The 23,484-nt window shown below is 34.7% G+C and overlaps 1 pseudogene; it reads right to left on the reverse strand.

Annotated features, from left to right (window-relative positions):
• Window positions 1-1,633: 1,633 nt before the first annotated feature.
• LOC134368499 (armadillo repeat-containing protein 10-like) overlaps window positions 1,634-23,484 on the reverse strand; it is a 55,188-nt pseudogene continuing 33,337 nt past the window's right edge.

Here is a 23,484-nt window from a genome sequence, read left to right on the forward strand (position 1 = left end):
AACTATCAAGCCAAGAAAAGATGTGGAGGAAACTTAAATACACATTACTAAGTAAAAGAATCCAATCTGAAAAGGCTACATACTATATGATTCTATACTATACAACATTCTGGAAAAGGTAAAACTTATATAGAGAGTAAAAGGATCAGTGGTTGCCAAAAGTTAGAGATTGGGGAGGATGAGTAGGCAGAGTACAGAGGATTTTTAGGTCAGTGAAACTACTCTGTATGACACTATAAGGATGGGTATAGGTAATTCTAAATTTGTTAAAAACCATAGAAAGTATAATATCAAGAGTGAACTCTAATATAAACTATGGACTTTGGGTGATAATGATGTGTCAATATAGGTCCCTCAATTGTAACAAATGTATCATTCTTGTGGAGGATGTGGATAATGGGGAAGGCTATGCATGTGTAGGGGGAAGATGGTATATGGGAACTCTTTGCTTTCTGCTCAATTTTGCTGTGAACCTAAAACTGTTCTAAAAATAAAGCCTATTTACAATATGAATGGGATCACATTATACGTATTTTTCTACTTGTGCTTTTTAAAAAAATCACATTTCATGGATGTCTTTCCACATTAGTACATGCAGATGTACTTCAAGACTGGATAATCGATTTAACCAATTGCCTATGGATGGACATTTTGATCAATCAGTATTTTATGCATAACCTCTTTATAAAGTGGCACATTGAAATGGCAGTTGGTTAGTACTAGAGACCACCTTTCTCCTAAAAGTCTACATTTTGCATTGACTAGAAGCACAAATGATTCACTTTTTGAAAGCAGCATGGCTGTGTTGGCAGTTGGGATTGGGTGTTTATTATCTAATCACTGCTAAAAGAATGGTGCCAGTCCTGCCATAAAAAAAGAATGAAATTCTGTCATTTGCAACGACATGGATGAGCTTCCAGAAACTTATGTTGAGTGAAATAAGCAAAGCACAGAGGGATAAATACCACATGTCCTCACTCATAAGTGGGAGTTAAGAGAGAAAGAAGGAAGGAAAGAAAGACCACAGTGGTGTGTTGGACTTGCAGAGGGAGAGAACATACCTAGGGATACAAAGTGGAGTGGGGTAAAGGGGGCAGGGTCGGGAGGTTGGGGATAACTGGGTGGGAGACATGGGGTACAATCGCAATTTGTGGTAATGGGCATGCTGCTAGTATAGATCTGGCCTTCACATCTAGGGCACGAGGGGGGACAATCAGCTTTGTATCTCATGAATATTCATAACCAAAATCAAGTTCTAAAACAATGAATTAATGACATGCTAATGTGGCCTCAGATAGCTTATGCATAAAAAGACTACTGTCACTTTTACACATTTATGTGTAAAAAGGTCAGTCACTTTTAATTGTAGATGAAATGACTAAAATATCTCAATTTAGGCAGCAAAATAAAAACAATGTTTTCCATAAATGTTCTAATATTTATTTGGTGTCAATAAAATGTTTCAGCATAAACTTGAAGACCATGGCAAGTTATAACTGTGTTAATGATGAGATTTACTGTTTAAATTTAGCAACTGAAAGAATTATTTTACTTTATAAGGAAGATAGAAAATAAGGCATTTATAATGTGTATTACTTCCAGACTGCATTATTCATTGGAAACATATGACTAGTCACAATTTTGTTATCACTGTTACAACTTTTTCCTTTATATTCATACCATGGTGATAAACTAAAGCTCTCATTTTCTGGGCACATTCTTCTCCACAGAACAGGAAAAACAGTAAATCTTTAATGAAAGTAAGTTCAGAAGCTAAATGGCCTTCAGTTTTGATGTGGTTATGTATACTCTGAAATAGTGAAAGTACTAAAAGAAGAATCTCCTTTGTTAGGTGACCATCATAAAGAGAAAGGAATGATGGATCCACTTGGGCACTAAGTAGTCCTTCCGCTGCGCTGGATATTCTGACAAATTCAAAACAGGTTCAAAACTTGGAATTTGGTGGTTTCATTTCCTAAAAGCAACACATGGATAAAGTCTATAATGTAAATCTTAAGCATGTGGTCACTAATGAGGATGATGTGTGTTAATCTCAGTCTATCCCATTGCACAAGGGACTAAGGGGACCACAGAAAACATCTGCACAGGCTTGATGATTATGTTTATCTTGCTTTGATTTTCAAGTCACACTAAGGCTATTTAATGCACTCAAAACTTTATTTAATATTGTGGCTAGGTTAGTTGATCATGTTTCTTGTGATTGGAATAGTGCTCAATCAACGAATAATGGTTTCCTAATTGAAAGGCACACACCCTAGACTGGCAGCAGGAGGCTAGTGGGGCCTGGCATAGGGATCTCTAGGACACATTAGTTATTTTTTCAGACTTCAGTTTTCACATATGTGCAACAGGAATGATGATTTATAAATTAGTAGCATATTAATATTGATTATTTTAATATTCCAAATAGCTCATTAAGAGAGAATATAAAATGTCTGACATCAGGTAGATGAAATATTCAGGGGGAGGATTCTAAAGAACCCTTTCTAACATCTTTTTTTCATACTGTATTGATTGCTCTATGTCTCTGCTCTGTATACCCCAAATCTTACCTATAGGTATTCACTTTTTGTTGATTAGTTTATTCATGTCTTGCCTATTTATGCATGCCGAATTTTACATGTCTTGCCTAGTCAGAGGTAAGACTTCAGGGCACTTTGACAATGAGGACATAGAGTACAATGAGGAATATATAACACAAGGAGGAAGACAGAAACCAAAAAGTAGTTGGGGTTGGGTGGGAGGGGGGGTGGTGTTTGTAAAATCAAGATCCAAAACTTCTAAATGAGGAAGCCATAAGGCTTTGGCTCTGTGCTCTAGAGGCCAGGGCAAAGATGGAAATGTCATGGGTGCCAGAGCTCTTTACTGTTAGCAGTACAAATGACGTTATTATTTTTCTCTGAATGCACTTACATGTGGTTCTCATTTCTTAGAGAAATTTGTCTTGAGTCTGTATAAGGGGCATTAATTAATGCAATGAATGATAGATTAATTGGTGTATTAAAAACATAAGACAGCTTCTGGTATGTCCTCTCCTTTTCTCTTGCTTAGTCTGAGCTAGTTCTGTATTTTTCCGTAATACCCCAAAGGTTAGAGTCACCCCAAACTTTCTTGTTCACTCCAGGCTGACCCTAAACTTTATTGGGTTGCTTTTACCCCTATTACACACATAGAACTGCAAAATATTTGTTTGCATTTGCACTAAATTCCTGTTTTCTGAAAGGAGTTAAAAATGCATAGTGTGTAACTGCTCATATATTTAGCTAAGTTATAGGACACTGGCATTTGGTTACATACAAATGAAAATAATTTTGCTATTGTCATTTTATTTTTCTCCTCAGCCAATCATAGAATTAAGTTAGAGAAAATGAGTCTTTGGAGAAAATGCAAATTATGAAAACAGGTTAATGGATATGAAGGAAAATATTCACAAAACTGTAGAATATCCTGACATATTAACTTTATAAAAATGTCTCACCTAAGTTATCCACTGCAAAAATGACAATTTCAATGACCTTTGAAAAATATAATTATTATCAGACCTTCACATATTTGTATTCATTTCTTAAAATTTTGGTGAATTTTCTGCCAGCAGACCACCTAGTTAGCTTTTAGAATTACATGTATTTCTTCATATTTTAGTAACTTCCCCCAAAAAAGTATAGTATATAGAATTTGTGTATGCTATTACAATGAGAAAGCAAAATTCGCTGGATGTATTTATCAAGAAACTATTTTTTTTTCTCTCACTGTTTCTTTAAATCTTCTCTGTGGCCTTGGTGCTTTCTCTGCTCCAGATTCCAACTCTGGCAGGATTTTTCTGATCATTCTTAGGTAACACAAACAGTTTTCTGATCACTTCAATTAAAACCAAACCAACCAAACAAAAATCGCAGCACTCTTTACAATAGCCAAGAGTTGGAACCAGCACAAATGTCCATCATCAGATGAGTGGATACGGAAAATGTGGTACATCTACACAATGGAATACTACTCAGCTATAAAAACGAATGAAATACTGCCATTTGCAACAACATGTATGGACCTTGAGAGAATTATATTAAGTGAAACAAGTCAGGCACAGAAAGAGAAATACCACATGTTCTCACTTATTAGTGGGAGCTAAAAATTAATATATAATTCACACACACACACACACACACACACACACACACACAAAAATACCGGGGGGGGGGGGGTGGAGAAGATATAACAACCACAATTACTTGAAGTCGATACGACAAGCAAACAGAAAGGACATTGTTGGGTGGGAGGGAGGGGAGGGAGGAGGGAGGGAGGTTTTGGTGATGGGCCACAATAATCAATCACATTGTATATCGACAAAATAAAAAAATAAATAAATAAAATAAATAAATAAATAAAAACATCCAGGCAGATGTATTCACAATAAAAAAAAAAAAAAAGTCTCAGTTTAGAAATGAAAATGTACTGCTCAATATAATAGCCATTACGTGAATTCTTTTTTTAAGTCATTTTTCCTTCCTCCAAGTTCTGCGGTGTCCAGGAGGAAGCCTGAAGTTGGGGAAGGCAGAAGTGGCAGCTCTCCCCACCTGCAGCTTCTATTCTTTTTCTTTTCTCATGCCGACCATATTTCTGACCCTTCCAGAGCTGGAGAACAGGGAATGACGTGAAGTAAAGGAAGCATAAAAATTCTTACTTGACTGGTACTGTTTTGGTCATTAGATATTTATGCTTTATGTGTCTGGCATTCATTTATAGCTGATTTTTTTGTCTCATGGGTACTTCTGGGGTTCTTCTGAGTTTCCCCTTCCCCTCTACTAGGCTTCTCCTACATGCTGTCCACTCGACAAGGTAAAGCATCTGTCTGCCCCTGTATTCCACTCTTACAACCTTGGGCAACCTACATTACATTCAGCTTCTCCTTTCGGAACCTTTCTTATGAGTAGCCCATATGCAGAAAATTTTCAAGCATACATTGCCTGGACAAACTGGAGTTCAGTTCACCATGTTCACTGCCTCACTTCTCCATTATGCTTCAAAACGGTTAGCCTTCCGTTTCTTGTACTTTTGATTTTCCGCCAAAGTGTCAATTATCAGTTGATCGTGTCTTGTAAGCTGCTAGGAACACATTAATTTCTAGGTTTGTGAAGAAGGAAAACCACTGACAGTTCTCTTGGAATTGTCACCAGTATCTCCTTGAATCCCTTCTCACTGGACTCTATCCTTTCATCATAACCTCCAAATGTGCATAGGGATTTCATAGTCTTAAACATTTTTTATGTCTACAGAGAACCCCCAAGCTACCCATCCTATTTCTTCTTTCACTTGCCATCACTTTATCTGTTATTGGGGGTAAAAGTCTTACCACAGTACTTGACACCTAGGACACTTCCTGTTTTGTTGACCCTTATTTTTAGATTTTACAGGCTGAAGTAAAACAGGTTATTCTAAAGATTAGACTGAGCCAAAATAATTAGGAAATTAAATCATTCGTTGGCTGAATTTTTGCATATTCATAAATGGATTTTTAAAAATCTGTATCCTCTGTGCCTGCAACATTAATATAACTAGATTTCACTGACTGAAAAAGAATTCTTAGTAGGCCATTCCTCAAGTGAAGTAAATAGAGATCATTGACCCCAATAAATATTGTGTTTTCAAAATTATCTGTGTTTTATCACATAATATTCATTGACTAATACTTCTTTTTCTTCTCCTTTAATCTAGGACAGAGGTTCTCAATATTTGGTTTAGTATAACACACATAATGGATGCTCTAAAAACCTATGACACACTCCCATGGGTGTTCCCTAGGTCATATGCAAGTCCTGTGTATACCATATCATTTTAGGGTTCTACTTGCTTGGGCATAGTATCCCCTTGACACCCATTCTTCTTAGTTAACTACTGAAACCGAGGTCAAGCATCATATCAATTCTATGTGCATTTATTGAGTGCCTGCTATGTGCCCGGAATTTTGTTAAATATGTATATTTGTTAAATATGCAAAGGTAAATTTTAAATTCCATCAAGATAAAGTAGGAGTGAAGAATTGCTGATTCAGCAATTACCTAATAAATAGCTTTCAGTGGAATAAAAATCTAATATCATGTTATTGAATATGCCAGAGAAGAGCCATTTGGTAAGATTTTTTAGCAAATAAGTGAACATCAACATGTTGACACCTTATCTGTTCAAAATTATTGTAACAGAAGAGACTGTGAAACCTTGTTTGTGATGATGGCTACAGAATGCTTTAAGGGATGGAATAAAGGCACTATTATCACATTTGTAACATTTTGTATTTTTGCCATTAGCTTGAAATAGTTGAACAAATAAAGATATAATTCCATCATTTTATCTCATGGTGCAGATTTCTGAGCATGTGAAGGAGCCCAGGCTAGGGGAATCTCAGTTCTTCCTCCTTGTTCCAGAATGTACACACGGGTAAGTAGAGCTTATTCCTGAAGTGAGCAATATGAGGTGGGAAGTGATATGCTCAGGGAGCAAATTAGTGATTAAATTTTATAGAGCTGGAGAAGCAGGTTGAAATAATCAGATTTCCTTTTAAATTTCCCCGAGATATCTGATCAACTGAGAAAAAATCAGTTGCCTCTAAACCAAGATATAACGTATTCCTTTGATTTGTACCCCTATCCCCCTTCCTAGCCCATGGGCTCACAGTACTTTAAGCAGCCCACAGAAATGAATGTCCCCTCTACAAGACAGTTTCCATGTCAATGTGCCACATCAGGATTTCCAGGCATGGAGCTCATTCTACTTGCATACGAGTGATGCATGATTGAGTTAGCTATGAACAAATTTATAAACCTTTCTTAATATTATTACTAACAGCACTAATATACATCTTGGCTTTTAACATTGCAACTAATAATAGTAACAAAAATAATTACAGCTAATATTTATTCTGTATTTGGAAAGCTCTAAGCACCGTTCTGTTTTTATATAGTAGCATATTTAATATTCACAACAATCTAGTTGGCAGGCATTATTAGGGCTCCCATTTTACAAAGAGGTTGATACATGAAGAGTTTAAGTGACTTGCCCAAGGTCGGACAGCTAGAATTTTGACTCTAGAGTCTACACTCTTGACCAATTTGTTACCTCTTGGGTGAGCTAATGATAACAATCCAATGACCTTTCAATGTCTGAGCATGTGTGCATGGCATGGTGCTTTCAGCTATCATCAAGTCTTCTTTGCTAACCAGGCTACTTCTCAAATGTATGCTTTTGGAAGTTTTTCTGTAGTCCTCTCATTCATTCCCTCACCATAATCTTAAGGTTTGTGAAAATGTTCTCATTTCTTGATATGTCATTCCTGTCCCATGGGCCTCTTCATCTACCCAGCTATATAACTCAAATCTATGGAAAGAAAAAAAACAAAAACAAAAAACAAAAAACTCGGTGAAGGCTTCCCTCATTCCTGTGATCGGCTCAGGTCCTTAAAACTCATATATCTGTGTGGATTTCTTCTTAATTTTCATCATAACAATTACTGTTATAAGGGATTCTTTAATGCCTGTATCATCCTCTGTATTGGATGTTCTCTAAGAGAAGGAATTGTGTCTGTCTTGTGTACTGCTGTATTTCAAGCATGTATTGGATACCTAGAGCATGGTAAGGACTAAGTACTGCTGCTCAAATGAAATCTCTTCTTCCTGTTTTTTCATATAGGATCCCATTACATCAGCCCATTTTACTCCCACTTCCCTTTGTCACTAAGATCTGCTTGACACTATGTTCTAATTTTCCTGTTCTTCTGGTCAATCTAATAGCATCGTTCATAAATTTCATTTGATTCATCAAATACTTAGTTTGTGTCATGCTTACCCTCAAGAAACTCAGTCTAAAGAATAAGAAAAGAACAAAAATCCTAACAAGAAGAGGTGTACTGTTATAAATCCTCAGGTGTATCTTATATCAGTGTTTAGAGAGTTTAGGAAATGGACTAACACTAGACCTCCACAGCTGTGCTGTGATGTGTATAATCAATCTGCAAAATTCTCTCAATAGTTTTCTGCAAAAACATCAGGAAAAAGGAAGTAAAAGTAGATCTTGCAACCTACCTTAACCTATGATTGCTTTCTCTAAAATAGCATCTTACTAGACTACTTCTTCCTTCCTCAGGAAATTGAAATGGTGCACAAAGCATACTTTTTGTTTTTTTCTTACATTACTTAAGCACAGGTTTCCACCTTGGCAGGATGAAACAGATTGTTTGCAAAAACAAGAGAGGAATCAGTGTTTTCTCAAACATAACCTCAGTCTAAAAGTAGATATTGGCTATTTTATTTGCAGCTCGCACCTACCAGTCTTTCTTGTTTGCCAAGCCCCTTTGTGCCTATATGATACAGGTGACAAAAGTTCTGGGTGAGTGAAGGACAAAAACTCATGCTGTCAATGTTGCCTGCTATTGCAGGGTGTGTATATTCCACACTATCTTTAACATTATCAATCAGCCCCAGAAGGAACAAGACAGTTTCTCAGCAAGTGGAAGCCACAAGCCCTTCATTTGATCTCCCTTCTCCCACAAAAGCCCTGAGGGTGGGGTGGTGAAGGTACTTGGGCAGGTCCTAGATAATCTTTCAATTCTTAACAGATCCAGGGTTACTGGGACCTGCCTGCCTCTGAATTAGGTGTCTACAGTTGTTGAATAATGAATTATCATTTGAGCATCATAAAAACACTGTGAGTGTGGCATGGCGAGGTTATTGACTGCCCATTACACAGGAGGAAACAGAGGCACAGGGAATGGCCGGACCCAACCTTTTCTTACCTTTTCAGCAAATGAAGTTCTCAGCCACTTCCAAAGGGGACTGAATTATTTTGACATGACTGTCAACTTTCTGCTTTTCCACCTGAGAACATCCCTGTATAGTCATTTATCCTTTCTTTTCTACCTCACAGAAATAAGACTTCATTTTCTGTACCAAGAATGACCCCTGCACTTGAGCTTGATTTTTCTTTTTTTTGCTATCTCGCCTTAGAGGGAAGACCTCTGACCAAGTCCAAATCTTCTGTTTTGTAAACTATAAAATTCTATTATTTTATTTTATTTTATTTATTTTTTTTTTTTTTAATTTTTTTTTTTTTAAAGATGACCGGTAAGGGGATCTCAACCCTTGACTTGGTGTTGTCAGCACCACACTCAGCCAGTGAGCGAACCGGCCATCCCTATATGGGATCCGAACCCGGGGCCTTGGTGTTATCAGCACCGCACTCTCCCGAGTGAGCCACCGGCCGGCCCCTATTATTTTATTTTACTCTTTTGATTTCCTTGTGACAAAATGTATTTCTGACAAATCTATTGGTGAACGTTCTTTCATGAACCTTTATCAATGCCAAATTTTGATCAGTTCATACACATTACTGGACACGTATGCAAGACAACCATTTAGTGTGCTTTCTAAAAAGCTTTATAATGGGGTAAGAGATGTCAAGAAAGGAGTATTGTCTTTGCCAGGCTCTTGATTTTATTTGCTGGATCTCTTTCATTTTAGAAGTGTGTCATTGAGAACATATATTTGTTTTATTTCATATGTCAATCAAATTTTTGAATCTTTGCAGAAGCATGTGCTTGTGCCTTGCAGATGATCCAGAGTGCAGTATGCTTCTGTCTGTGACCCTCTACCATGTTTGCCTCAAAATTAAGTAATCTCTCCATTAATGTATCCTAGGAAAGAGGGAGCATTTCCCTACTATCAGACTACTTGGTAGTAACCAAGGAATAGTGACAGTTTCTCTTCCCTCTTTCTCCTCTAAAATGTGTTTATAAAACTAGGCTATCTGATTCAGGGTAGGGAAGTATATTCGTTTTGCCATGTCATAGGATCTGACTGAATAGATAGAAAAAGTGCTTGGAGGATGGAATAATGAAAATAATTCCTTATGTTTATATAATAATGTTCAGGGTAATAACTATCACTTCCTCCCTTTTTAAAACATAGTATGTCAAATAAGAATATGGTGATAATTAAATATACACAGTAGCTTCTGCTGATCCTTATTTCCCTTCTGGTTCTTGAATCCCTATTTCATATATTCAATGAATATTTATTGAGAGCCTTCTATGTGTCAGTCACTGTACTCTGGGCTGGGCTGAGCAGTTAACAAAATTGACACAAATCCCTGCCCTCTTGGAATTGACCTTGCAGAGGAGGGCAGTGTCAATAAATAAAATAAATAGGTGAAATATAGTAATTTATTTTGCTTTCTTCTTATTACTATTTTGGCAGCTGACCTGTATGGGGATCTGAACCCTTGACCTTGGTGTTACAGGCTGTGCCCTAACCAACTGAGCCAACCAGCCAGGCTAAAATATAGTAATTTAAATGCTAATATGTTCTATGGTTAAAAATAAATCAGAGGAAGGTATAGATCATGATGAAGGATGGTGTTTGCAAATTTAAATGAGTTGGTAGTGAAGGCCTCACCAGTAAGGTGTTATTTCATCACAATCATGAAAAGGTGAGTGTAACGAACCAACATATTTTAGCTGGGTACTCTCAAGTGATTTATTACCTTCACTGAGGCTCAATTTCTTCATTTGTGATTAGAGAATAATAGCTAACTGGCAGATTTTTTTTTAGCATTAAATGAGATGATGTTAGTACAGTATCTGTCACACATTAGATGATCAATAAATGGTAGCTTTATTAAGAATGAGTCGCCTTCAATAATAGTCATCTGAGATCAGTTGTTTACTAAAATGAATTCATGTGAGTTATGGTTTTCTTTATTGTGCTTTTGATATTTAATTAACATTTCAGTTAACTTTTTCTCTTGACTTCTGAGATTTTTAAAACTGCTAAGTTGTTAAGAAGCATTAAAAATGTTATCCCCAATAGTCAGTTACTAGGTAATGGGACTTAATGAGTGGATTAGACTTGCTAAGAAACAATGGAGGGAAAAAAAAAAGTCAATAGAAAGCTTTAAAGAAAAAAGAGTTTTCATGAGATAGAAAATCTGAAACACAGACATGGCTTCAAAAGTGATTGAAACATGACCTAGCTATAAATATATGTTTGTAAAATCAATTTAGGATAGCAAAATAAAAACATAGATTTTTGTTCTAAATTCCAAAGTTATTTTGCAGTGCCAACAGGAAAAAAAAAGTAAAACATTACAAGAAACAAACTAGCCAAAAATAATTATGACTAGAAAATAAGTCAAAGAGAAATATTTGCATATCTGAAAACTGATATATTAAGAAGTAATAATGCATTCATGTTCAAGGGGGCAAATAATCAGTTTAGGGAGCCAGATTTTCCTTGGATAATTTTCTCAGTGATTTAGATGTGGGATTTTTTTCCTGAAGTCTTTCAAAATTTTAACTATAACTAAATGCTAAGCATTTGTCTTAGTTAGTAACATGCCCTGAAAGTGTGACATTTCCTTTCATTAATGAAGGTGGAGGGGGCTGGTCACAGGACAGTGAAACTTATGGACTCAGAAGATGGTAGGTCTAGGAGACCATGTGGAATAGTGGGAAAAGCGTGAGCTCTGGAGCCGGGTGTGTAGAGCCATGGCTCTGCATTGCAATGTATTTGACCTCATCTCTTTGTGTTCGATTTCATTTTTGTTTGTTTAATCTCTAAAACTGAGTTAGTAATATTAGGTTTAGCAATATTAAATTTGCATCTTTATGTGTCAAAAAATGATTATCAGCAATTTCATTTGTTTGACCCTAATAGTACCTTCTCTAAGAGCAGGTTACTAAGGGATTAAATGAGTTAATTGACATGAAGTGATTAAAATAGTGTCTGAAAGACCATTTCTACATAAGTATTACTGCTATTAATATTAACTAGGTCACCTGGTGAAACAAAAGTCTGTGGCTGGCCTGTAAGGCTTTATTGCTCTGGCTGATAATTCACCATGAAGCCTTCAGGTCAGCCCCACAGTTTGGGGGAAGGGAAGCATCAGTGGAGGTAGTTCCACCATAGCTATACAGATGACTCCTGTTCAATCAGATTGATCCCATTTTTCACTCAGTCTCTTTTTTGTCAGAATGATATGACTGTGGGCTTAATGCACCATAGAAATAATTTACTATATGTTAGCTTTGGAGCCATCAATGAAATAGTGCAGTTTTCCAACAGTTGTACCTAGCAGGAAAATTAACTTCTAAATCTGGTTCACTATGTTTATGCAATTTGCCCATTCCAACCTTCTTGAAATGGTTTTAGCTTCCAGGTCATCAGCATCTTTTCTATTTCCTCCTACCACAATGAACATTGATTCTCAGTCTCATCAGTTAACTCCAAGCCCTCGTCCAGACCTCTAAATGATGAAGATATCGAGACAGTTCTTGAACTTATGCTTTCCTCTGTCTACATGTAATCCTAGGTGACTTCATCAACCTCATGTTTGAAATTACATCTGTAAATTTATGTCTTCACATAAGTTCTCACCCAACTTCTCTCCTGAATCAGGACTGTCACGTACAACTGTCTACTGTACATCTCCACTTAGATGTCTGTCTACTGAAATTTCCAATTCCTTTTTAAACCTCCTCTATCTCATTAAATGCCAACTCCATTTTTCCAGGTGCTTAGTCAAAAAGAATCAGTGCCAGTCTTCACTTCGCTTTTTCTCATCAATCCAGCAGCAACTCTTACCACCTATGTATTCAAAATATATGGGGATTGTGACCATTTCTCTTTAACTACATTACTGACACCTTTGTCTAAATCACTACCATTGAAAGTATGTGGTAGCCACCTAACTGCTTTTTCCTGTTCTATTCTCATTCCACAAAGCAGAAAAAGTGATCCTTCTAAAACATAAAATAGCTCATAACACATCTTTACTTTAGACTCTCCAATGGCTTCACATCTCATTCAGAGCAATATCCAAAGTCTTTACCGTGTTCTCATGGTAACTCATAATATTTGGGCTCCTGTTGACCTCTCTGATCTTATGTCCCTTCACTGCCGCCTTGCTCTAGCCATTCCTCAAATATGCCTAAAAATTTCCTTTCTCAAAGCTTTTGATTTACACTTAATTTCATCTGGACTGCTTTTCCTTTAGGTATTTGCAGGGATTAATCTATCAGTAAATTCAGTTCTCTTATCTTATCTGACAAGATAACAAAGAGACTTCATCCACCCCATGAAAGATAGTAACCCCTGTAGACACTCCCTATCCTTATTATCTGGCTTTATTTTTCTTCATAGCACTTATTACTATCTATTATCCTGTGTATTAACATTTCTTTTAACCACTTACACATAACTTATTTGTATGTATTAGTATATTACATGTATATATAGTACACACATGCATGCACACATAAAAACCACCAGAAGCTAGAAGAGGGGCATGGAATAGATTCCTTTTCATATCCGCTAGAAGGAACCAACACTGACAACAGTTGGTTATTATATTTCTGTCCTCCAGGACTGTGAGACAATAAGTTTCTGTTGTTTAAGTCACTCACTTTGTGTTACTTTATTAAGGCAGACCTGGAAAACTGATATAATGCCTTTTGTCATGATGTGGAAGTTTCCTTCTGTTCCTAGTTTCTGAGTCATTTTATCGTGAAAGATATTAGTTTTCATCAAATGCCTTTTCTGCATCAAGTGAGATGATCATGTTTTTTTTTTTTTTTCTTTGTTATATCACATGAATTGAGTTTCTTATGTTGAACTGCCCTTGCATTTACTGGGATCAATTCCTCTTGGTTTTGGTGTATAAATCTTTTAGTATGCTGTTGGATTAGGTTTGCTAGTATTTTGTCTAAGATTTTTGCATCTGTATTCATGAAGGATATTTTCTGTAATTTCTGTAATTCTCTTCTCTTATGATGTCTTTATCCGGCTTTGGTATCAGGATAATGTTGGCCTCATAGATTGAGTTAGGAGGTGTTCCTTCTATTTTTTAGAAGAGTTTGAGAAGGATTGTTGTTAATCATACTTTAATTGTTTGGTAGAATTGATTAGTGTAGCCATCTGGATCTAGACTATTCCTCGTTGGGAAGTTTTTCATTGTTGATTCAATCTCTTCTTGATATAGGTCTTTTGAGATTTACTATTTCTTCTTAAACAGTTTAGATAATTTGTGTGTTTCTAGGAATTTGTCCATTTCATTCAGGTTATCTAATTTTTGGTGAATAATTTTTCATAGTGTTCTTTTATAATCCCTTTTATTTCTGTAAGGTTGGTAGAAACGTCCCCACTTTCATTTCTGATTTTAATTGTTTCCATTGTCCCTCTTTTTTTCTTTGTCGATCCAAACGTTTGTCAATTTTGTTGATCTTTTCAAAAGACCGTCTTTTGGTTTTTTTCATTCTATTGTTCTTTCTGTTTCTTATTTTATTTATCTCCACCTTAATTTTTAGTTTTTTCTTTCTTCTGTTAGTTTTGGGTTTATTTTTTATTTCTTTCTCTAGGCTTCAAGATATAAAATTAGTTTATTAACTTTAGATCTTTATTCTTTTTTAATGTAGGCATCTGCAGCTATAAATTTTCCTTTGAGTACTGCCTTTCCTGCATCATATGTTTTGATATATTGTGTTTCATTTTCATTCATCTTTAAGTATGTTCTAATTTCCCTTGTGATTTATTTTTTAACACATTGATTATTTGAGTGTTTTATTTAAATTCCACATACTTGTGGATTTTCCAGTTTTCCTTCTGCTATTGATTTCTAGTTTTATTTCACTGTGGTCAGAGAAGATGCTTTGTATGATTCCAATCTCTTTAAATTGTTTTGTGGCCTAATATGGTTTATCTTGGAGAATACTCCATGTGCACATCCAAGGCATGCATATTCTGCTGTTGTTGGGTAGTTTTGCTTCATTTGTCAGAGTTCTATTATAGGTCATTAAATACTTTATTCAAAAAAGATGAGTTCAAAATTTTTGAATCCTTATAAGTGTGAAATTTTCTTTCATTTGCCTTCTCATATGAACAACCTTATAGAATGTATTTACTTTTAGAGCTCTTCAGATATTGCTCCATTGTCTTTTAGTTTGGGAATTTGCAGATAATTTTGATTTGTTCATTCATTTACCACCCTTTTTTTAATGAACCAGTTTATTCTGGGCATTGTTCTAAGTGCTAGGGATACATCAGTGAACAAAATAGAAAAATTTCCTGGTTTTAAATATCATTCAGTGTGATATAGTGAGGCAGATAATAATTGAATCAACAGATAAATAACACTTTCAGATAGTGATGTGCCGTGAGGAAAATAAGATACGGTGGTGGGATAGAGTGACTCAAGCAGTGTGTGCATGTGTATGTATGTGTATGTGTGAGTAATTTTCTATTACTCACTAAAATTTAGGTCTATCAAGTCTATATGGAATCATTGACAGTTTAATCACTCAAAATCCTTTTAATTTACTGGAAGCATAAAAAGTGAATTTTTTTTTTTTTGTATATTCTTATATATTAAATAAAAAAGCTTTGATCACATTTCTCTTCAACATCCTGGTATCTTTAAGTGTATTAACAGAAAAGATAACAAGTTGGTTAATTGTGGAGTAGATTTTAGAGAATTAGTTTTCTGGTTCTCTACTTATTTATGATAAAGTGAGAACAAGATGTATGTAAATTTATGGCATTTTAATCAGTAATGAATAACAATGTGTATAACAATATATTCAGTATTCATAACGATGCTAGGCATTTAAATATAACGTTTTGATAATTATCACTAGAAAATTCATTATTTATATATAATAACAAATAATAGAATATATTCATTAAACTTTGAAAAGGAAAAATGTCTATTTGTTATCTCTTGATGAATTCAGTCGATTAAGGGCCTTTGTAAATTAATGTTTATTGTTTCACACTTTGTTTTCTGTTAGTCTGACACCCTTCACTGAAAATGAGTGTACATTATATTTTCCTCTTATTAAAAATTTTCACCAGTGGCAAAAGTAGAAATAAATTTACAGCAGGGAGAAGTGGGATAATATTTGAGAAAATGGTAATGGCACTTAATAGCATAATTCTTCTTATGTATACTGTAGGATATATTCCTTCTACATAGAGCTAAAGATCTCTTCCAAAAAGCCTCCTGTAATTAATATCATTTTTTCTTAGGACTCACTGTTTAAAATACCTTTTTAAGTGTAGTTTAGAACCTGGAGTGTTGTGTCTTTATTTTTTTGTTTTGTTCTTATTTTACTACCCAGATATTTTTTCCATTGTGTTTTTCTACCATCTAATCAATCTCAAGTAACAACTGGATAATTGCTTAGTATATCTTGAAATACAACCTCATCTATGAACAAACCATTTTTTGCTACCATTGTCTAGAGTTGTATATATGTATTTGGACATGTGAAAAGCAATCCTGAATAATGGAGTTGGATGCCAAGACATGTTCCAAAAAAAGACCAAAACACGACAAAATATTATAATTTTAGAAAACTAATATCATCAATTATTAGAAAATTTGATATGTTAAATATTCTTATGAAATGTTGCTTTTAAGCTTTTAGAATCACTGGGCCCATTGCCTTTGATGAGCTGCACTAAGTCAATTGTTACCAGAGACCTGAAACTTTCCTCCTGCTTCCTCTGAATTTCAGAATTACAGGTTTTAGTTTCTCCATGTATCCATGCATCCATTCATACAATATTCCAACAGTTATTTCTTAAGTTTCTTATAAGTTCCAGGCACTGTTGTAGGTTCTGAACTTAAAATGAAAAACAAGAATGTTGTGTACACTGGCCTCAAAGAAATTACATTCTCTTGGGGGAGTGAATCAAAAAATATATTAATCACTAAGTCAATATGAAAATTATTTTAGATGGTAATGGATAGTAAGAAGGAAAGAAATAAGATGCTGTGACAAACACTTTTGCTCAAGCTGATCTTAATAAATTTAGTAAAATGATGTCTTAGCAGCTGTTTCATATATAAACAGTGTTATACTTTTTCCAAACTTCAAAACAATTATCATTAGAGAAAATATAAGCCATCTTCTATGTAAACCTTATGCATCAACATTAATTGCATATAATTCTCATTAGGATAACAGAAATATAATTATTCAGTGAACTGAGTGAATTGATCAAAATAGCTTCTGTTTAACACATACAGTATATAATTTAATATTGTAGGAAACATCTTTCATAGATCACAAAATATAGATGCAAATATAGCTCCATTAAAAATCCTCACTAATTATAAACTATAGAATTGAAATATTACATAGTTTTGTTGCATAACCATTTAAATTATTCAAAAGGTCCTTATCACTTAAATAAAAACATCCCTATGCATAATCTATTTATTAAAAATCTACGGGTATTTCATTGCTCATCTCATTATAATATATAAGAGGTATATAACAATTTCTATGTCTCAAGAACTCTTCTAACTGCTTTATATATATTAGTTCATGTAATTCTCAGAATGCCCTACAAAGCAGCTTCTACTATTATACTTATTTTATTTTTAAATTTTGTATTAATTAATTTTTAAAATTGACACATGAAAACTATATATTTATGGTATATAGTGTGATGGTTTGATATAATTATACATTGTGGAATGATTAAATCAAGCTAATTAACATATCCATCACTTCTCATACTTAGTTGTGGTGAAAACCTTTAAAATCTACTGTCTTAGCAATTTTCAAGTGTTCATTATTATTAACTATAGTCACCATGCTGTACAATAGATCTACAGAACTTATTCCTCTTGTCTAACTCTGTACCCTTTGGAAGTATCTCTCCCCCACCCCTCCCCCAACCAACCCCTGGTAACCACCGTTCTACTCATTCTACTCTCTGTTTCTATGAGTTGGGCATTTTTAGACTCCACATATAATTGAGATCCTGCAGTATTTGTCTTTCTGCGCCTGGCTCATTTCACTTATCATAGTGTCCTCTATGCTCATCCCTTTTGTCACAAATGACACAATTTCCTTTTTAAAGGCTGAATAGATTCCAGTGTGGGTACGTATACCACATTTTCTGCATCTGTTTAGCCATCAATTGATACTTATGTTGATTCAATATCTTGGCTACCGCGAATAATACTGCAGTGAACATAGGGGTGCACATAGCTCTTCTACGTACTGATCTTATTTCCTTTGGATGTAAGCACAGAAGTGGAATTGATGGATCATGTGAAAGTTCCGTTTTTAATTTTTTGAGGAACCTGCATACTATTTTCCCCAATGGCTGTACTAATTTACATTCCCATTGGTAGTGTACAAGGGTTCTCTTTTCTCCACATCCTCACCAACAGTTGTTATCTTTTGTCTTTTTGGTAATAGCTATTCTAACAGGTGTGAAATGATATCTCATTGTGGTTTTAATTTGCATTTCGCTGATGAATAGTGATTTTGAGCATTTTTTCATATAACTGTTGGCCATTCATATTTATTCTCTTGAGAAATCTCTGTTGAGGGTCTTTACTTAACATTTAATTATTTATTGCTATTGAGTTTGAGTTTTTTATATATTTTGAATATTTTCCCCTTATCAATGTATGGTTTGCAAATATTTTCTCCCATTCCATGGGTTATCTCTCACTCTGTTAATTATTTCCTTTACAGGGCAGATGCTTTTAGTTTGATGTAATCCCATTTTTCTACTATTGTTTTTGTTGCCTGTCCTTTTGAGGTCCTATCCAAAATTCATTGTCATGATCAATGTCAAGAAACTTTTTCCCTGTGTTTTCTTCTGGTAATTTTACAGTTTTACATCTTACTTGTAAGTGTTTAATCCATTTTGAGTTGATTTTTGTATATGAAGTAAGATAACAGTCCAATTTTATTCTTCTGTATGTGTATATCCAGTTGTCCCAATACCATTTATTGAAAAGACTGTCCTTTCCTCATTATGAGGTACCTTTGTCAAAAATAACATGACCAAAATGCATGGATTTATTTCTTGGCTTTCTATTCTATTCCAAATTTTTAATGCCAATACCATGCTGTTTTGATTACTATAGTTTTTTTTTTAAAGATTTTAAAATCAGGTAATGTGATGCCTCTTTGTTCTTTTTTTCTCAAAACCACTTTGGACTTTCAGGGTTTTTTGTGCTTTCATATCAATTTTATGATTGCTTTTCCTATTTCTGTGAAAAATGCCATTGGGATTTTGAAAGGGATTGCATCGAATCTGTAGATTGTTTTCGTATTGTGGACATTATAACAATAATATTTTTTCCAGTCCATGAACAAAAAATATCTTTCCATTTATTTGTTTCTTTTTCAATTTCTTTGGTCAATTTAATGTTTTATAGTTTTCAGTGTATTTGACTTTCACCTCATTAGTTAAATTTATTCCTAAGTTTTTTTTTTTTTAAATGATTTGTAAATGAAATTGTTTTCTTGATTTCTTTTTCAGATAGTTTGATGTTAATGTGTAGGAACACTGCTGATTTGTGTATTTTTTTGTATCTTGCAACCTTACTGAATTCATTTATTATTTCTAATGGTATTTTTGTGTGTGTAAGGAACTGAAGCATACAGAGATTAAGTAACTTGCCTAAAGTCACAATTAAGAAGTGTTTGAGCTGGGATGCCACATCATAACTGATGGGTTTCCTAATTCTGTTAATCATAATTAATCTCTCTTTTATCTGTACTCACATAGCATGCTGCCTGTACCTATATCACTATTTTTGGCAAGGGTAGACACAGGAAGACTTTTTAAAAATGTTATTAGAGCAATACTGGCCATGAGGCAAATCTAGCGGAGAGACAATGGTGTATTGCACCAGGGTGATGGCACTGCAGATAGTTAGAAATGGTCAGATATAAAAAGTAAGAGTGAACAAACTTTCTGATGTGGGGGAGTCAGGGAATGAAAGTGGAGATTCAATAAAGATATATAAATGTTTGTCCTTGAACATTGTTTGTATAGAGTTGCCATTAATTAAGATAAGAATGACTATTGAAGTAGCATGTTTATGCGAGAAGAAAATATCATATTTGCATATTAATAGATATTCTAGTTGGGATGTTAAGTAGGCCATTGAATATATGAGTCAAGAGTTCAATTGAGATATCTAGGCTGTGGATAGTTGGCATTTAGAGCTATGAGACTGACTATGATCACTAACGGAGTGAGTATGACTAGAAAAAAGATTCAAGGACTGAGCCCTAGACCTTTCCAACATTTAGAGATCAGGAAGATGAGGAAGAAGAATTTTTTTTTAAATGAGGATATTATAGTAAATGAGAAGAATTTTTTCAAAATTCTACTGAAGAAAGCATTTTAAGGTTAAAAAGTGATCAATTGTGATTTTTGTATGTTAATTTTATATTCTGCAACTGTACGGAATTTTTTGATTAGTTCTGACAGTTTTTTGGTAAAGTCTTTAGGGTCAATGTTGTTTGTCTTTTTAGAAAGCCAACTTTTCTTATCATCATCTTTTCTATTGTTTTTTTCTAGTTTCTATTCCATATATTTCTGCTCTATTCATTATTATTTTCTTCCTTCTGCTTACTTTAGGCTGTTTTTTTTTTTTTTTTTCTTATTCTAGCTCATGATGTGTAAAGTTAGGTTGTTTAATATATATTTTTTAATGTAGGCATTCATTGCTATAAACTTTCCTTTTAGAACTGTTGTTGCTGCATACCATAAGATTTCATATGTTGTGTTTTTACTTTAATTTATCTGAGGGCATTTTTTATTTACCTTTTAATTTCTTTATTGACCCATTGGTTGTTTAGGAGCATGTAATTTATTTTCCATGTATTTGTGAATTTTCCAAAATTCCTCTTGTTATTGATATCTAGTTTCATAACATCATAGTAGGAAAAGATAGTTGATATGATTTTAACATATAATCTCTCCTGGAGAATGTTCTATGTGAGCTTGAGAAGAATGTGTACTCTGTTGCTGTTGGATGGAATGTTCTGTATATGTTTTTTTAGGTCCATTTGGTCTAAAGAGTAGTTCAAGTCCAATGTTTTCTTACTGATTTTCTGTCTGTATGATCTGGCCACTGCTGAAAGTGGAGTATGAACTCCTCTATTATTATTGTATGACAGTCTATCTCTCCCTTCAGATCTATTAATATTTGCTTTATATATTTAGATGCTCCAATGTTGCATGCATATGTATTTGCAATTGTTAAATCATCTTGATGAATTGACACCTTTATCATTGTACCATGACCTTCTTTGTCTCATTTTAAAGTTTTTGACTTAAAGGCTGTTTCATCTCATATAAGTATAGCAATCTCTGCTCCCTTTTGTTTTCCATTTACATGCAATATCTTTTTCCATTCCTTGACTTTTAGTCTATTTTGTAGGCAGCATATAGTTGGATCTTGGGGTTTTTTTTGTTTTGATTTTTTGTGGTTTTTTTATACATTCAGCCACTTTATGTCTTTTAATTGGGGAGTGCAGTCCATTTACATTCAAGGTAATTATTGATAGGTAAGGACTTACTACTGTTAATTTGTTTATTGTTTTCTGATTGTTTTGTAGATTCTGTGTTCCTTTCTTCCTCTCTTTCTGCCTTCCTTTGTGACTAAGTGGTTTTCTCTAATGGTGTGCTTTGATTCCTTAGTTTTTATGTTTTGTGTATCTACTATAGGTTTTTTCTTTGTGGTTATCATAAGGCTTACATAAAGCATCTTATAGGTATAGCCTATTTTAAGCTGATCACAACTTAACTTTGATCACATAAAAAAACTATACTTGTACTCCAACCCACCTCACTGCATTTAAAAATTGTGATCTCATAATTTACATCTTTTTATACTCTGTATCCTTTAACAAGTTATTGTAGTTATTATTTTAATAGTTTTTTTCTTTTAACCTTTGTACTAAATATACAAGTAATTTATACACCATCATTACTTTAGTATAGTATTCTGAATTTGACCATGTAGTTTTTTTTTTCAGTGAGTTTTATACTTTCAGATGTTTTTGTGTTATTATTAGCATCCTTTTATTTCAGCTTGAAGAATGCATTTTAGCATTTTCATAAGACAGTTCTGGTGGTGATAAACTCCCTTAGCTTTTGTTTGTGGGGGAATATCTTTATCTATCCTTCATTTCTGAAGGACAGCTTTGCTGGGTACAGTATTCTTGCTTGGCAGGTTTTTTGTTTGTTTGTTTGTTTTTAAGCATTTTGAATATATCATCGCACTCCTGGCTTGTCAGGTTTCTGTTGAGAAGTTTGCTGCTAGGTATATTGGGACTACCTTATATGTGATTTGCTTCTTTTTTCTTACTGCTTTCAGGATCCTCTCCTTATCTTTGATTTTTGACAGTCGGATTATAATATGCTTTGGTGTAGTCTTCTTAGGATTGAATATGATCAGAGACCATTGACTTTCCTATACCTGGATATTATATCTTTCTCCAATTTGAAAAGTTTTCTGCTATTATTTCTTTAAATAAGCTTTCTACCTCTTTGACTTTCTCTTCTCCTTCTCAAACTCCTATGATTAAAACATTTACTCTTTTGATGCCATCCCATAAATCCTGTAAGCTTTTAAAAATTCTTTTCATTCATTTTTTTCTCTTCTGACTGTATATTTTCAAATAACCTGTCTTCTAGTTCACAGAATTTTCCTTCTTGATCAATTCTGTCAAGGCTCTTGATTTCATTTTTTACTTTATTCATTTTATTTTTCAGCTCTAGAATTTCTCTTTGTTTTTTAAATATAATTTCAATCTCTGTTAATTTTCTCACTTTTGTAATTTTTTGTTTGCCTCATTACATTAAATTATTTCTCTGTATTTTCTTGAGTTGGCTGGGATTCCTTAAAACAATTCTTTTGTATTCTCTGTCATGCAGTTCATATATCTCCAGCTAGCCTGGTGCCTGAGTTTGTAGGGATGTTCTTGGAGCTTCATTGTACAGGATTTGGCCTGGAATCAGTGTCTACTGAGACAGGCCTGAACCTTGGGTCTGCTGGAGCATGGGGTCACAGGACTGGCCAGGAAGATAGAGCCACAAGAACCTACCTGGCACTAGGAATGACTGTAGCTTGTGTCCATGGGTATCCACTTAGCATTAGAGGCCAGAGATGCCAACCTGGTGCTGGGGTCACAAGGACTAGCATGGTGTTGGATAAGCCTATATCCTGTATCCACAGGAACCAGCCTGGTGGCTGGTTTCTCAGGTGCCAGCTTGATGACTAGAACTGCAAGGATACTGTGGCAGGCCTGATACCTGGGGTGATGGGGGCCAGCCTATTGCTGAGGGTGGTTCAGATCCCAGGGCCACCAGCACCTGCCTAGTGCTGAGTTTGTTCTAGAGCCTGGGGCCACTGAGGTAAGCTTGGTGCTGGGGCAGACCCAGAGGCCTAGTCAACCAAGCAGATCTGGAACTTGGAGCTGCAGGATCCTGCTTGGCACTAGTGGAAGCTTGAAGACTCAGTTCTTGGGTATTGGCCTAGAGCCTGGCACCACAGGGGCTGGCCTGATGCTAGACAGTCATGGAGCCTCATCTCCAGGGGCAAGGCTGTAGGCTGGGTCTGCAATGCTAGCATAATAAATAGGTCTGTGGGGCC

Source organism: Cynocephalus volans, chromosome X, assembly GCF_027409185.1.
Source record: "Cynocephalus volans isolate mCynVol1 chromosome X, mCynVol1.pri, whole genome shotgun sequence".
Lineage (NCBI taxonomy): Eukaryota > Metazoa > Chordata > Mammalia > Dermoptera > Cynocephalidae > Cynocephalus > Cynocephalus volans.